Source organism: Phascolarctos cinereus, unplaced genomic scaffold, assembly GCF_003287225.1.
Source record: "Phascolarctos cinereus isolate Bilbo 61053 unplaced genomic scaffold, phaCin_HiC Scaffold_1;HRSCAF=81, whole genome shotgun sequence".
Classification (NCBI taxonomy): Eukaryota; Metazoa; Chordata; class Mammalia; order Diprotodontia; family Phascolarctidae; genus Phascolarctos; species Phascolarctos cinereus.
This window is the reverse complement of record NW_027555514.1, coordinates 289,460,815-289,476,567: the sequence shown is the minus strand read 5'-3', so window position 1 is coordinate 289,476,567 and position 15,753 is coordinate 289,460,815. Positions and strand designations below refer to the sequence as shown.

Below are 15,753 nucleotides of genomic sequence, written 5' to 3'. Positions count from 1 at the left end.
GTTCCTGCCTCAAGGGGTCCCAAAGAGGAGGTTGACTAGAACCGAGCGCAGGCTGCATCCAGGGAATGATGTGGGGACATTGGCTGGTACTTGCTGTTTGCTATCAACTATAGGTGAATGGCCCCTAGTCTGGAAGACACAAATCTGACAGAAAAAACTGCAGGGCCCAGATACTAGATTTAGGGCCCAACTTTGAGAGGATAAAACATCCTTATCTCTGTTTGGATTCAGATAATTCAGTTTTCCAACCATGCAGTATCAAATCCATCTCATAGCCAGGTGGGTAACATTCCCTTTCAAAGGAACATAATGGGGAAACTGAGCCAGGAGGATCCATCTTAGACTGAGGCTAAAATTGTCCTCTCAGCTTTTCCCAATGCTGACTTCCCACCAGTATCACATTCTGAGTAGCTTGTGGCATTTCTCTCAGATGGTGGATTATTGATTATCGATGGATTATGACCCATCAGACAACTCAAAATAAAATCCTACAAGCTTTTACCTCAAACAGCAAGTTTTACTAATTACAGCTTAGAAAAAACTTTTCCAGGATTTACATCTCAAACTTAAATTTGTCCTGGTGTAAAAAGCCAGTCATTAGAGATTTCCGTACACTTGCAAATTCTCAGCAAGCCATACATATAACCCAAACAAACTTTTTGGCAGGTTTACACATTAAAACAATAATCAGCAATAGCTAGATTATTTTAGCGGTAACCAAATTATGAAAAGTTGCTTGATGTAACTGATCCAGAAAGTTCACCAGTTTGAAACTTGAAACAAACCAATTACCAATCAAGTGACTTCGGCTTTGCTAAATGCACTTCCAAATTACTTTTTAAAGAGAGAATCAACATCTCATCTTTAACAGTTAAAACTACAAATTTAAAAGAGCGTGCTTACCCACATTTGGAGGCTAGCTTCTTTACCTTGAGCAGGATGTGCTGAACCTGGGTAATGCTTCCAGGTAAAGGTTGCCCCAGGGCCCAAGGCCATTGCCAGGAGGACCTATGCCATAGCTGCTGCCCCTCCCTCCCCTTCCTTTCCCAGGTAGGGGAGGGGGAAATCAAAGGTGAGGGGTAAAGGGTGAAACTCTCTTCTCCTATGAGAGGGGTTAACAGATACCCCCTTGACTCAAGGGAAAGGAAGGACCAGGGTTGTAAGGAGGTGTTTCAACACTCCTTAATGATCAATCACAAAACCTCCAGAATCTGCCAACATAGTTTTAGCTGTTCTGACTTTCCCTGGAACCTCCATGAAGGAGGATTCGGAGGTGCAGAGGGAAGGGAGGAAGGAAGCCTCAGGGAACCAAAAAGCAACTGCAGTTTTCCCCACTTCCCTAGCGCTGAGGGAATGAACAGAATTGACCATACACTTCCGGATAGGACATCCTTCCTGGTCCTCTATGCCACGCAAGGTGTACCCAGGTCCACGGCCTCGAACCGACCCAACGGACTGAGAGCCTGAGGGCATCAAGCCAAGTGCGAGACAGCCTCGTAACTGTCTCCCAGAAAAGCACCTCCAAGCCTTGGTGCTTAGAGAGCGACCCCAACTGCAGAGCAAGAAAGGAGGGGAGGGGGGAGGCTTACATACCTCACGGCCTTCGCTGGAGAAGAACTTGAGGTTAGGCAGTTTCCCCATACGGGCCACCAAAATGATGCGGTTTAGGGGTTCAGGGGTTCTGGGACCCCAAAATCACAACACGGGGTCCTGCCTGAAAAAATTCAACCCAAGCCTTCTTTCAGCCAAAGACAAGGTTTATTAGAAACTTCCGTGTTGGGCAGACACTTAGGGAACCTGCACATGAGTAAGCGGTGGCTAGATTTTAGGAATCCCAGCCTCTTGTCATCTTTGTTAATCTGGTGAGTCTAAGGCGGGCTCTCAGAGGGTCTTCGATTTGCATCGCTATAGTCATTAGCAAGTTGGAGCATTTTTTCCTGCCTGTGATAAATGTACTAATGCACTAAATTGGTGGGCTCTGTGCAGCCCCATCTCTAGGCTTCATGCGGGCTTCATCAGCCATTGCAGCGTGCCGAGTAGCGGCTGTGGCTCTTGTTGAGCATTTAGTCCAGCGCTAGACACAGTAATAGAGGGTCCTCTGTCAATCGAAGCCTCGGGGTGGGCTCCCTTCTGTTACAGCGCTGCTGTGGACATCCCTCATGGCAGGGTTGGAGGCCTCTGAGCGTGGATCTCATCTGATATCATCAGAGGCTCACTGAGCCCCGTTTTCTTTGTGGTCGCCTGCTGTATGCTTGGCCACAGTCACTGGTCCTGAGACAGTTCTGCTCCCACCCTCCCCTCTCCAGGCGGCCCACCCCGTAACAGAGACGTAAACAGTTACACAAAACCAGCCTGGCAGGGACCAGCGAGGGGTCAGATAAGATCATGTTGGTAAAGCACAGAGTAGGTGCCTAATAAATGCTTATTCCCTTCTCCTGCTGCCCCCCCACACCCATTAGAATTGTTGATTGCATTTAATCTGAATACAGCTGTTTTCATGTGAAGGTTCAAAATTATTGTTCTCTTCTTTGTTCTGTATCCATTTGAATTTCTCTGAATTCCTCACCCTTGCCTTGGGGTTCAGTAATAACTCCCTTTATGGACTTGTTTCACTCTTCTCTATGAAGGGATCTTGTGTCTTCTTAGCAGATGCCCCAGCGGCCCCTCGTCGAGGAAGCACCTTGAAGGCTCTCCTAGGCTCTGTCAGCTCAAATAATCCTGCAGTGGGAGCTGTGGGGGCCTCGAGGGTGGTGAGGCCACCCAGAGATGCTTCCCAAAGAGGGGAGCAGAGAGGCGTGTTGGCCGGCTGCCGACAGCTTGCTCTGCGCCTTCTTGGGGTAGCGAGGAGTCCGTGGTCTCGTCTGTCTTCTACAATCTGGAGACTTGATCCCTGACTGTTCTGAACACAACGCAGGCTTTTCTTGACGATTCCTGTCACCGCGTGGACGAGCTGATTCAGTCCTGCTCTGATATAGTCATTCCCTTGACAGCTCCAAGGACTCCCGGGCTGTGGGCTCTTTGGCTAAAGGGCTCCGGGATTGCTCTGCGCTGGCTTGCTGCAAGGTTTTGGCCCCTTGGCTCAGCTGTCAGCTCACCGGCCTGTAAGGAGGCTCTTCTGTTCTTTCTAGTTCTTACTTCTGGTCTGCTCTGGGTAGAGACCCACCTTGACTGTAACTGTGTCTAAAGAAGAGGCAGCCTGTGGAGCTCCTTCAGAAAGGCGCATCCACGCCGAGGACTCTGTCAGACGTGTTTGGGCCCTTTTTGTTTTCCCACCAGTAGGTCCATTGTCTTTGGCCTGAATAGGCAAAGTGGCCAGTGCCACACGTGTCCTCCATACGGAAATTACTTGTTATATAAAAACTGAATGATATGTTCAAATGTGTTTATTCTTACTTTTGGCAATTTTAGCTTATATTAAAATACTTTTTATAATTTTATTTTAGTTTAACTAGTAAAGTTACAAAGTCAATAATTTGCCAAATTTAAGATACTATAATATTATCGAATTATGAAATAATCATTTCTCAAGACGTTGACATAATGAGTAGATTATTTTAATAGCTTGACTCTATATGCATTTTCTGAAATAATCTCGAGGTTTTCAAGGAATTCTCAAAGAATCTCACTTTTGTGGAGATAGCAAATACAGAGTTGAGTCTTTTTAAAAATAGATTTTTATGGATATCTTTTGTTTTGACATCACTTATATCATTATAACCTTCCCCTTTCATCCCTTATAACAAAGATTAAAAAAAATTAGTTAAACCGACCAATGCATTAAAAATAATCTGGCATGCGCAGTGTCTCCCACCGTTGGGCCCCTACCTCTTTAAGAAAAGGTAGAGTATAGAAAGGAGTCTTCTTGCTCTCTGAGGCCAGCTTGTTCTTTGTCATTTTTTTAAAAAATATAAATTTATTTATTTTTAGTTTTCAATATTCACTTCCACAAGTTTTTGAGTTCCAAATTTTCACCCCATCTCCCCCTTCCCCCCACCCCAAGATGTCATACATTCTGACTATCCCTTCCCCTAGTCTGTCCTCTCTTCTATCTCTCCCCTTCTCTTATCCCCTTCCCTTTCTATTTTCCTGTAGGGCAGGATAGACTTCTGTACCCCATTTCCTATATTTTTTATTTCCCAGTAGCATGTGAAAACATTTTTTTTAAACATATGTTTTTAAAACTTTAGGTTTCAAATTTTCTCTTCCTCCTCCCCACCCACCCTCATTGAAAAGGCAAGCAACTCAATATAGGTTGTACATGTGCAGTTATGCAAAACACTCCAGTAGACATGTTGTGAAAAACTAACTCTATTTCCCTTAATCCTATCCTGCCCTCCCATTTATTCTATTCTTTCTTTTGACCCTGTCCATCCTCAGAAGTATTTACTTCTGATTACACCCTTTCCCAATATGCCCTCCTCTCTATCATCCCCCTGCTCTCTTGTCCCCTTCTCCCCCATTTTCCTGTAGGGTAAGACAGATTTCCATACCCAATTGAATGTGTATGTTATTCCTCCTTAAGCCAAATCCTATGAGAATAAGATTCACTCATTCCCTCTCACCTTCCCCTTTCCCCTCCACTGTAAGAGACTTTTCTTTCTTTTTTTGTGAGATAATTTATCCTATTCTACCTCTCCCTTTCTTCTTCTCCGAGTATAATCCTCTCTCATCCCTTAATTTTATTCTCCAGATATGACCCCTTAATCTTCAACTCACCCTGTGCCCTCTATCTATTTATCTATATACATACATATAATTTTTTTCCTCCAACTACCCTAATACTGACAAAGGTCTCATGAGTTATAAATATCATCTTTCCATGCAGGAATGTAAACAGTTCAATCTTAATAAGTCTCTTATGATTTCTCTTTCCTGTTTACCTCTTCATGTTCCACTTGAGTCCTGTATTTGAAAGTCAAATTTTCTATTCAGCTCTGGTCTTTTCATCAAGAATGCTTGAAAGTCCTCTATTTCACTGAATGACCATTTTTTCCCCTGAAGGATTATACTCAGTTTTGCTGGGTAGGTGATTCTTGGTTGTAATCCTATCTCCTTTGCCCTCCGGAATATTATATTCCATGCCCTGGGTCCTTTAATGTAGAAGCTGCTAAATCTTGTGTTATCCTGATTGTGTTTCCACAGTACTTGAATGTTTCCTTCTGGCAGCTTGTAATATTTTCTCCTTGACCTGGGAACTCTGGAATTTGGCTACAATATTCCTAGGAGTTTTCCTTTGGGGATCTCTTTCAGGAGGAGATCTGTGGATTCTTTCAATTTCTATTTTGCCCTCTGGTTCTAATATATCAGGGCAGTTTTCCTTGATAATTTCTTGAAAGATGATGTCTAGGCTCTTTTTTTGATCATGGCTTTCAGATAGTCCAATAATTTTTAAATTCTCTCTCCTGGATCTATTTTCCAGGTCAGTTGTTTTTCCAATGAGATATTTCACATTGTTTTCTAATTTTTCATTCTTTTGGATTTGTTTTACAGTGTCTTGATTTCTCATAAAGTCACTAGCTTCCAATTGCTCTATTCTAATTTTTAAGGAAGTATTTTCTTCAGTAATCTTTTGGACTTCCTTTTCCATTTGGCCAATTTTTCTTTTTAGGGCATTTTTCTCATTGGCTTTTTGGACCTCTTTTGCCATTTGGGTTAGGCTATTTTTTAAGGTGTTATTTTCTTCAGTATTTTTTTGGGTCTCCTTTAGCAAGCTGTTGACTTGTTTTTCATGATTTTCTTGCATCACTCTCAGTTTTTCCTCTACTTCCTTACTTGCTTCTCAAATCCCTTTTGAGCTCTTCCAAGGCCTGGGACTGATTCATATTTTTCTTGGAGGCTTTGGATGTAGGAGCTTTGACTTTGTTGTCTTCTTCTGGTTGTATATTTTGATCTTCTTTTCACCAAAGTAAGATAATATAGTCTGACTCTTTTTGCCTGCTTGCTCATGATCCCGGCCAATTACTTGAGTTTTAAACTCTTTGTTAAGGTAGAATCTGCTTCCAATGTGGAGAATGTACTGTCCCAAGCTTCAGGGGTTTGTAGCTGTTTTCAGAGATACTTGTAGGGACCTGTAAATTTTCAGTTCTTCCAAGGTGGTATGATAAGGGGGAGGTGTTTACTCCTTTCCTGGCCTGTGACTACAAGTACTCCTTTCTGTCCTGTAACTGTGAGGAGGGTTCTCTCCACAGCCACTACAAGCTCCACCAAGCCAGCCTCCTCACCCCAGCACTGCGCCCAGAACTGTGACCCAGATCCAAACACGGGCAAAGCAAGAGATTCCTGTCTCAGCACTGACAAAGAGATCCCTGCAATCCCTCTCTGATCAGCCACTGGATTCCCCCTCAGTCTGTGGGCCGGAAGCTCGGGAAGCAGCTGCCCCCCCCAGGGCACCAGCTCTTGGGGAATGGAGCTGAGACCCCGCCTTCCTTTCTCAGCACCAACAGAAACACACTTTTCCCACTGACCTTCTAAGTTGTCTTTGGCATTGGTGGATTGAGGAGTCTGGAAACCTCCACAGCTGCCCGAGATGACTGAGGCTGCTCCAGATTTGCTGTGGCCTGCGGGCCCACGCTGCAGCCTGCGCGTCCATGCCACGCTCCCAGCCCGGCGCGATACACCTTTCTGATCAATCATCCAGGTTGTCTTGGGCTGGAAATTTGTTTCACTCTGTCTTTTTGTGGGTTCTGCTGCTTCAGAATTTGTTTAGAGCCATTTTTTGTGAGTATTTATTTGGAGGGGTTTGGAGAAGAGCTCAGGCAAGTCACTGCTTTCACTCCGCCACCTTGGCTCCGCCCCCTGTTCTTTGTCATTTTACAGCACTGATTTTCCTATTGTTTTGTGGTGGGTCTTTCTGTTTGCATTGTTATAGTCCTAGGGTCTGTTGTTTTCCTGTCTCTGCTTCCTTCACTTTGCATTGGTTCCTGTAAATTTTTCCTGTTTCTCTCTGCTCATTGAGTTTGACATTTCTTATAGCACCCTGACATCACATTTTTCACATGCCACAGTTTGTTTACACCTCAGGCATCTCTTTTGTTTCCAGTTCTTGGTGTAGGTGGGATCTTTCCTTTGGTCGTTGGCTTCCTTAGGTCATTTGCTCAGTAGTGGGATCTCTGGGTCAAGGAGTAAGGATATTTTAGCCCCTTGATTTGCATGATTCCAAATGGCTTTGCAGAAGGGTTGTAGAGTTGTATCTTACAATGAACAGCTGGCATCCCGAGATTTAAGACTCTTGGGTTCTTTCTATTAGATTGGCCAGACCAAGATGGGACGAATCTTACTTTTCTGAGGCTGCCAGGAGCCCTGGTACTGTCTGCGGCTGCAGCACCAGCAGAAGTCTGGTGTCCAGGACGTGGGAGGCGAGAGTCCCCTGAGCGTCCTGCCAGCTCCATCAAAGACGTGCTCCAGAGGTGTGCCTGGACTCAACCTCCGTGATCCAGTGCTTCCACGTCACCTCCCACCTCCCAGGCCTTCGATGTAGCTGCAGTTCTCCTCTGCCCCTCTGGCCTTGCCTGTTCTGTGCCCAGCCTTGACCTTTACCTGCTCCTTTCTCATATCACTTATAACCCAGGATCTCTTGTCTCCTTTCTCTGGTCTCCATCAGCTTCTCTTCCTCCCTGGGGAGACTCCATCACCTAAGATGCCATTCTGGCTCCAGAACTTCAGAATGTTGTTAGAGAAAGTCATGCCAGCGGCTGGGCGTGGGGCCCACGGCTGTGATCCCTGCTGCCCCAGAGGCTGAGGCTGGCCATCTGGGCTGAGATGATGGGGTGTCTGCACTAAGGCTGGCCACCAGCTTGCAAGGGGCCTCCAGGCTCTGGGAAGAAAGGGGGATTGGGCCGTGAGCAGCTCTGCTTCCAGGCTGACGCCAAATGCTTCTCCTTGGGCCCAGAGGAGGGTCTGCTGGCCCGGGCTTGGTGGAAAGTGAGAATTCACTGTCCCAGGCCTTTCTCTCTTTTCATGACCAGCTTGACTGTTGGCATCGCAGGCCCCACTGGGTGCCAGCCTTTGCTTCCCAGGCTCTTTTCAACTTTTATTTTTAAAAAAATCCCCTAGAAAGAGAGTCCTGGGATGCCACAATATTTCCTGGCTGGAGTGGCCTGGGGTCCTCTTGCAGGGAATGCGTTGTCCTAAAGGGGGCAGTGTTGCAGTGTTGAATAAGGGCAGAGTGATGTCAGCCAGGGCCTGGGCAGGGTGGGGGTTGGGGGCTCATCTCCTCTCCCAGCTGTTGGGCCTGTTGGGGGGAAGTCATGGGGGGAGGGGGAGCAAGGGGCAGCAGATCTCAAGCAGAAACACTACTCAGGACCTGATTCTTTAGAGCCAGGTGAGGGGAGGGAAGAAACACAAGATAACACACAGTCATGCAGATCAGTTAAAACAGGCGTTAGCCTGCCCCCACGGAGCTTCTGACTTAGTGTGGATATGACCTGACAGCACCAGTAATTGCTACATAAAATACAGTATTGTTTAAGGTCAGTGACTCCCGTACCACTCTTCTCGATTACAAATCCTCCCCTTTTTTAAACAGCTTGAACACCCCTTCTTTTCACCTAATTAACGCCAGCCACAGTTCTCTCCATTACTGGGCCATGCCATTAATGACCCACTACCAGGCATTTCAGTCACTCTTAAGGAGTCTTCCATAGAGGCTGATTTGACCTAGTGTCTATGGAAAGTAACCACTTTGTTAAGGTAATACTTTGACGTGGGGTAGTTCCTAGAGGCAGTGAATTCGCTGCAGATTTGCTGAATGAAAACACGACAAGTCCTGTATATGAGAATTGGATTTCAAACTGTCCCTGGCTTTATTCCATCGTCTGCATGCTCTCCTTGTGCCTGGGGCACATAGTAATCCAGTAAGTGATCTAGGTCCCCTAGACACTCCCAGTGGGACTTTGTGAACGCCCAGAGATTCTGGAGGTTTTGAGCAAGATTCATCAGCACACATTCCAGTCTGGTTCAGCTTCTGTTCAAAGTTACCTACTTGGCTAACTGGGGGGGAGAGCTTCACGTGAAGTGGACCTTGGTTTACTTTTCCCCTTCCAAAACACAAGTGGGTCATCCAGCAACATAAATATTGAAGTTTATTTAAATAATATTTTTTTTCCAGGTTGCATGTAAAGACGGTTTTTAACATTCATTTTTCTTTTTAGCCAAAGACGAGGTTTATTAGAACACCCGTCATATTGGGCAGACTCTTAAGGCATCTGAACATTAGTGAGCTATTGGCTAGATTCTAGGAATCTAAGCTAACATTCCGGGTTTTAAAAATTTTGAGTCCACATTTTTTCTTTCCATCCCCACTCTCTGGAGGCAGTTAAACAATTTGATGTTGGTTGTACGTGTTCAATCATGCAAAACAAAATATTAAAGTTTAAGAAAATTTTATCATGAAAACAGAGATGAAGCTCAGAACCAGACCTCTAGGCCCTTTCACACGTTGGCACCTCCCAGTTCACGAGGCTTACCTCTCTCAATGGCCAACATTGGCTCAGATCTGCATTTGGGCTCCACGTACGCAGCCTCAGTACGTTGTTTGTGAAGCTGGCTTTTCCCAGGAAATTGGCAGTTTGACCGTAGGTCACTGGTGCACGCCACCCTGGCGTCCCTTTGTGAGGCTGGGCCTTGCCCCGCTCCTTGCAGTAAGTTCTGTGGACTTGGGGGATATTCATCCTGTCTGTGGCAATGTTGTTAGCTCGAAGGGCGGCAGAGACCCCCAGATCTTATCTTAGGCTAGCTGATGATAGGAGTGACTCTTGAACCCACAAGAGCACAAGGCAGTGAATGAACAAATGTTGAAGGTTTGGCCACAGCTTTCACATCTTCTCTGTTAGAAACTTAATAACATCAACAAAAATAATCAGAAAATCACATGCGAAGCACAGCCTGACCCCAGATCCTTCCTCTCCAAGGAGGCAAAAGCAAATGAATTAACAAGGAAAATGATTTTGTTTTGTCTCTCCTTCTAGCCTTGCCCCCTCGGCCTTCCTTCTCTCCTTTCCTCCCTGATGTAGTGGATACAGAATACTGAACCTTTGGGTCAGGAAAAGTTCTCTTAGCTCGGCGACCCTGGACAAATGGCTTCACTTTTCTGGTTCTCTGTTTCCTCATCTATAATGCTGGCTCTTACCTCACAGGAAGGTAGGATTAATTCGTTTTGTGACTTATTACATCCCACATGATTGCTGTTCACACATTTGTACCATTTTATAGTGCCACTCATCATATGAACTTTCTGATGCCCCACCAACATCAGAGTTTCTTTTTAAATTTTTTTCCTGTTCTTATATGTAATATGATCATCTCTGATTATTAAAGAATTTGAGCATTTTTTTCATGTCGTTCTTTAAAGGTTTAATTTCTTTCAGAAGCTGTGTTTGTCCTGTAAGAATTTCTTATTAGGTAGCGTCTGTCACTGGTCTAAAACCTGTTACTGTCCGTAGGTTCTGGGTGGGGGAGGTATGGGTGAGTAGGTGCTCAAGCGCTCACATGGACGCAAAACTGATGTTTTCGCCCTGTGTTCTAGTCGTGTGTATCCAGCCACCTCCTGGACGTTTCCTACCGGACTTTTAGAGGCATCTTAAATGTAACATGCCCAGACTCAACTTACTTTCTTCCTTCGCCCTCTCCCCAGTTTCTGTCAAGGGGCCCCACTGTTTTTGTGGTTACCCAGATCCCCAACCTTGGGTCATCTTTGGCAGACCCTGTACCATTCCATCTCATCATTGCTGAGTCGTGACACTTTTGATTACATAACGTCTCTTATATCTGTCCCCTTCTTCTTAGGCAGCTACACGGTACGGTACAGAGGGTTGGCCCAGGAGTCAGGAAGACCTGAGTTCAAATCTGGCCTCAGATACTTACTCCCTGTGTGATCTTGGGCAAGTCACATCAGCTCTGCCTGCCTCAGTTTCCTTATTTGCAAAATGGGGATAATAATAGCATCTACCTCCCAAAGTTGTTGTCAGTATCCGATGAGATGATAAGTGTCAGGCCTTTGGCATAGTGCTGGCGTATAGTAAGTGCTGTTCAAATGGTAGCTGTCATTACTGTTACTGTCCCCTTCTTCTTAGGCAGCATCCAGTGTGTTGCCCAGGACTCTTGGTTTCACCTTTGTGACATCTCTCGAATACACCCCCTTCTCTCCTCTGACACTGCCTCCCTCCTAGTGTGGCTGGGCCCTCATTGCCTCACTCCTGGACCTTTATAGTGACCACCTGGATGGTCTCTTGGCCTCAAGCCTCTTCCCACTCTAGTCCATCCTCCAGCGCTGTCAGTGATCTAAAAATACGGGTCTGACCATGTCACACAACTAATCGTTAAACTCCATTGGTTTCTTACCAGCTCCAGGGTCAAATGTAACATTCTCTGGTATTCAAAGCCCTTTATAACCTGGCATATACCCCCCTTCTACCAACACACGCGCACACACACATATACACGCACGCACACACATGCATGCACACACCTTTCTAGGGTTCTTATACCTTATACCTCACGACATACTTCTTTTAAAAAAAATTCTTTTCTTTTCCACTTCCATGTAAAAACCATTTTTAACATTTTTTTAAAAAAATTTTGAGTTCCAAATATCTCTCTCCCTCCTCTCCCCCCTCACTGAGAAGTCAAGACTATACACACGCAGTCATACGAAACAGATTTCCATATTAGCCATTTTGGGAAAGAAAACATAGGCCAAAAAGAAGAAAAAAGTAACAGAAGTTTTTTAAAAAGTATGCTTCGATCTGGGTTCAGACTGTCAGCTCTTTTTCTGGGGATGGACAACGTCTTTCACACAGGCCCTTTGGCACTGTCTGAGATCATGCTCAGTCATTCCCAGCTGATCGCTGTGCATCGCCGCTGTCACTGTGTGCGGCGCTCTGGTTCTGCTCCCTTTGCTCCACACCAGTTTGTGTAAGTCTCTCCAGGTTTTTGTGAAGCCATCCTGCTCATTGCTTCTTGTAGCACGTTCATATTCCACCACAATCATACACTGCAGCTCGTTCGTCCCTTCCCCAGTGGATGGGCCTCCCTTTGATTTCTAATTCTTTGTCACCACAAAAAGAGCTGCTGTGAATATTTTTGTACATATAGGTCCTTTTCTTTTTTCTTTGATCTCTTTGGGATGCAGACCTAGTAATGGTGGTACAGTGGTTAAACCCCAGGCCTGAAGTCAGGGAGACTCTTCTTAGTGAGTTCAAATCTGGCCTCAGACACTTACTAGTTGTGTGACCCTGGGCAAGTCACTTAAGCCTTTTGCCTCAGTTTCCTCATCTGTAAAATGAGCTGGAGAAGGGTATGGCAAACTATTCCAGTATCTGGAACCCAGGAAGGGTTGGACACAATTCCAGATTGCTCTCCAAAAGGGTTGGATCAGTTCACAACTCCACCAACAGTGTATTAGTGTACCTACTTTTCCACATCCTCTCCAACATTTGTCATTTTCCTTTTCTGTCACATTAGCTGATAGGTGTGTGGTGGTATCCTAGCGTTGTTTTAATTTGTATTTCTTTTTTTTGTTTGTTTTTTTTTGGTTTTTGTGAGGCAGTTGGGGTTAAGTGACTTGCCCAGGGTCACACAGCTAGTACGTGTCAAGTGTTTGGTCTGAGGTCACATTTGAACTCAGGTCCTCCAGACTTCAGGGCTGGTGCTCTATCCACTGTGCCATCTAGCTGCCCCACTTTGTATTTCTCTGATACTGATTTAGAACATTTTTTCACATGACTATAGACGGCTTTGATTTCTTCATCAGAAAACTGCCTGTTCATATCCTTTGACCATTTATAAGTTGGGGAAAAAATTTATCAACTTTAAATAGAATTTTTCTCTCTGTCTCCTCCGGCTTGGTTTTGTTGATACTATGTAGAAATGCTGATAATTTATGTGGGTTTATTTTATATCCCAAAACTTTGCTGAAGTTGTTAATTATTTCAGCCAGCTTTTTAGTTGCTTCTCTAGGATTTTCCAAGTATAACATCACATCAGCTGCAGAGAGGGATAGTTTTGTTTTCCCACTGCCTATTTTAATTCCTCTGATTTTGTTTTCTGATTGCTGCAACGAGCATTTCTAGAACAGTAGTGAATAGTAGTGCTTACCACATACTCTTTGATGCACTAACACCAGCCTCCTTCTGTTCCTCAAGTAAGACACTCTGGACATTTTCCCTGCCTGTGCCCCGTGGCTGGAGCTTTCTCATCTTGGCCTCCTGGCCAAGTCCCAACCAAAAATCCCACTTTCTATAGAAAACCTTTCCCAATCCCTATTAATTCTAGTGCTTTCCCTTTGTCGATGCTCTCCGATTTATCCGTGCTGGGGTGGGAGAGGCGTGAGGCAGGCAGACCCACCAGCAGCTGTTGCCATAGTCCAAGGTGAGGTGATGAGGCCTGCCCCACCATGGGTCAGGGCCAGAGGAGAGAAGGGGGCACATGCAAGAGATGCCTTGGCAACAGATTGGATAGATTTGAAGGTATCGGCCCAGAGATGACCGCCGGATCCATGGTGGTGAGATCACTACATGAAACTGATCCTTGGACCCTTTAAGGGAGAGGCAGAGTTAAGATGGAGGGGCAGGTTAGAGACGGTGCACAGAAGGGTGTGCCCACAGATCCCAGACAGAAACAGGCCTGGGAAGAGCCCCACGCTTGGTCCGGCTGGACCTAGGGCCCCCCCAGTCTCCTCGTGCTGTGAAGTGAGGTGAGTGACACTTGTCCTGATGTCACCACAAATGCTGAGATGGGGCGGGTACCAACGGGAGCAGGCCTCCCCTCCGACATACTCTGAGTGCTTGGTTCTGTGGGTGTCTGGGAGATCCCTCGGACTGTTGCCGCCTCTAAATGTGACACCATTACCGCGTGGAAATACTACCGCTAGCTAGAATTTTGTCTTTCCTTGCGTCTTTGGTCAGAGATGGCTAAGTTCATTTGTGTTTGACTCCTGGGAGTGAGGAGGTGCGCTTAAATTCGCCTTTCCTGTTCGGTGTTAAGGAGCACGTGGTGTCACCCGTCCCGTTTGAACCCTTCCCTAGGAGGGTGTTCTTGCTGCCTCTGTGGGAGCTGGGGGAGAGGCTGGTGCACAGAGGAGGCCTGGCCAGCTCTGCTCGGATGCCCCAGTCATTCCCTGTTGGTCACTGCGGGGAAGGTTCTTTGCACGCATTAGTCTTTTGTCCTTTTGGCTTGGGCTGAGTAGAGTCTCATCTGGCTTCCTGGTGAAAACCAGAAGCCATCTTCCTCGCCCTCTCCCTCACCTTACCTCCTGCATTCATTCCACGGTTAGTTTAGTCTTTCCCCAGTAGGGGGTGTACAAAGGCTGCTGGGACTGTTTAGTTTACATGGCGCCTCTATTTCTGTCTCTGACCTCCTTTGCATAGGGGCCTAGCAGCAGCTCTCTGGGTCTAAGGGGAGGAGCATAGTAGGGCCTTTAAAAACCAACCAACCACCATAATTCTGAATGGTCGGACCAAACGTTCTACCGACAGTGCCCTGCTTCCTTTCTTTCCACTGGCCCCCTGGCATCGAGTTTGCGCATCTTTTCCAATTTGCTGGGTATGAGTTAAAATTTAAGATGAAATGTTTTTATTTGTAGTTCTGTTATTTCTAGTGATTTAGAACAGTCTTTCATATGGTTATTTAGTAGTTTTCAATTCTTTAATATCACATATTTATCAGAGATTTGATGCAAGGATTTTTCCCAGTTAAGTTTCCTTTCTTATCCTCATTGCATTTTGTTATTGCAAAAGCTTTTCAATTTCTTGTAAATGAAATGATCTCTTCTTTCTTTAAAAAAAAAAGCTTTTATTAATATTTTATGTTTCTTGTATCACCACAATGTCCCATGTACTCTCTCCGCCCCCAAGCTTCCGGGCCATCCCATAAGACAAATAGTGCTTTTTTGGAGAGCAGAAAGAAGGGAGAAATTAGCACGACTGATCCATATGTTGAAAAAAATCTGAAACTATACGCAGTGTCTAGTGCCTGTGGACCTCTCACTTCCACAGAGGGCTGGGCTGGGGGCATATCCTCGTGTCTGGTCATTTGAGTCCTGCTCAGTCTCTGTGATTTTGTTACAGTCACCTTTGATTGTGTCAGTTCATGTGAATGTTTCTGTTTTCCTCTGTATTCGTCACCCGCATCCTTTCTTACAGCATGGCACTGTTCCATTACATTCACGGACCATGATGTGATGAACCACCCCCAGCCGCTGGGAGACGAGTTGCTTTGGCGTTCTTGCCATTCGGTTGTTTCAGTTGTGTCTGACGCCTCGTGACCCCATTTGGGGTTTTCTTGGTAAAGGGAGTGGAGTGGTTGGCCATTTCCTTCTCCAGGTCGTTTTGCAGATGAGGAAACTGAGGCAAGCAGGGCTAAGTAACTTGCCTAGGGCCACACAGCTAGTGTCTGAGGCCAGATTTGAACGCGGGAAGATGAGTCTTCCTGACTCCAGGCTCAGCGCTCTCTCCACTGTGCCACCTAACTGCTTTCAGTTCTCAGTTATCACAAAAAGTGCTGCTATAAATATTTTGAAGTATATAGAGATTTTTTTTCTTATCAGTGGCTTCCTTGCAGTATAAGCTCAATAATGGAGTGTCTGGTTCAAAGGGTATGGCTCTTGTAGTCACTTTATTTGCATAATTTCAAATTTGCCTAGTTTTCAATACAACTTTACCATTTTACAGCTCCACCAACAATGTATTGGTGTGCCTTTCTTTCCACACCACCTTCAGCATTGACTGTTGACTTTTTTGTCCTTTTTGCTACTTTACA

The 15,753-nt window shown here is 45.4% G+C and overlaps 1 protein-coding gene across 2 annotated transcripts in view; it reads left to right on the top strand.

Annotated features, from left to right (window-relative positions):
• The window catches only part of ZBED4 (zinc finger BED-type containing 4), a 55,366-nt gene that overhangs the window by 29,228 nt on the left and 10,385 nt on the right, over positions 1-15,753 (top strand). Inside the window, exon 2 of one of the 2 annotated variants that reach the window (XM_020982943.2) lies at positions 9,966-10,137. The exons of the other annotated variant lie outside the window; for it this stretch is intronic. The gene's annotated coding sequence lies outside the window, so the exon portion shown is untranslated. The remainder of the gene's footprint in view (positions 1-9,965; positions 10,138-15,753) is intronic. 2 annotated transcript variants of the gene reach the window in all.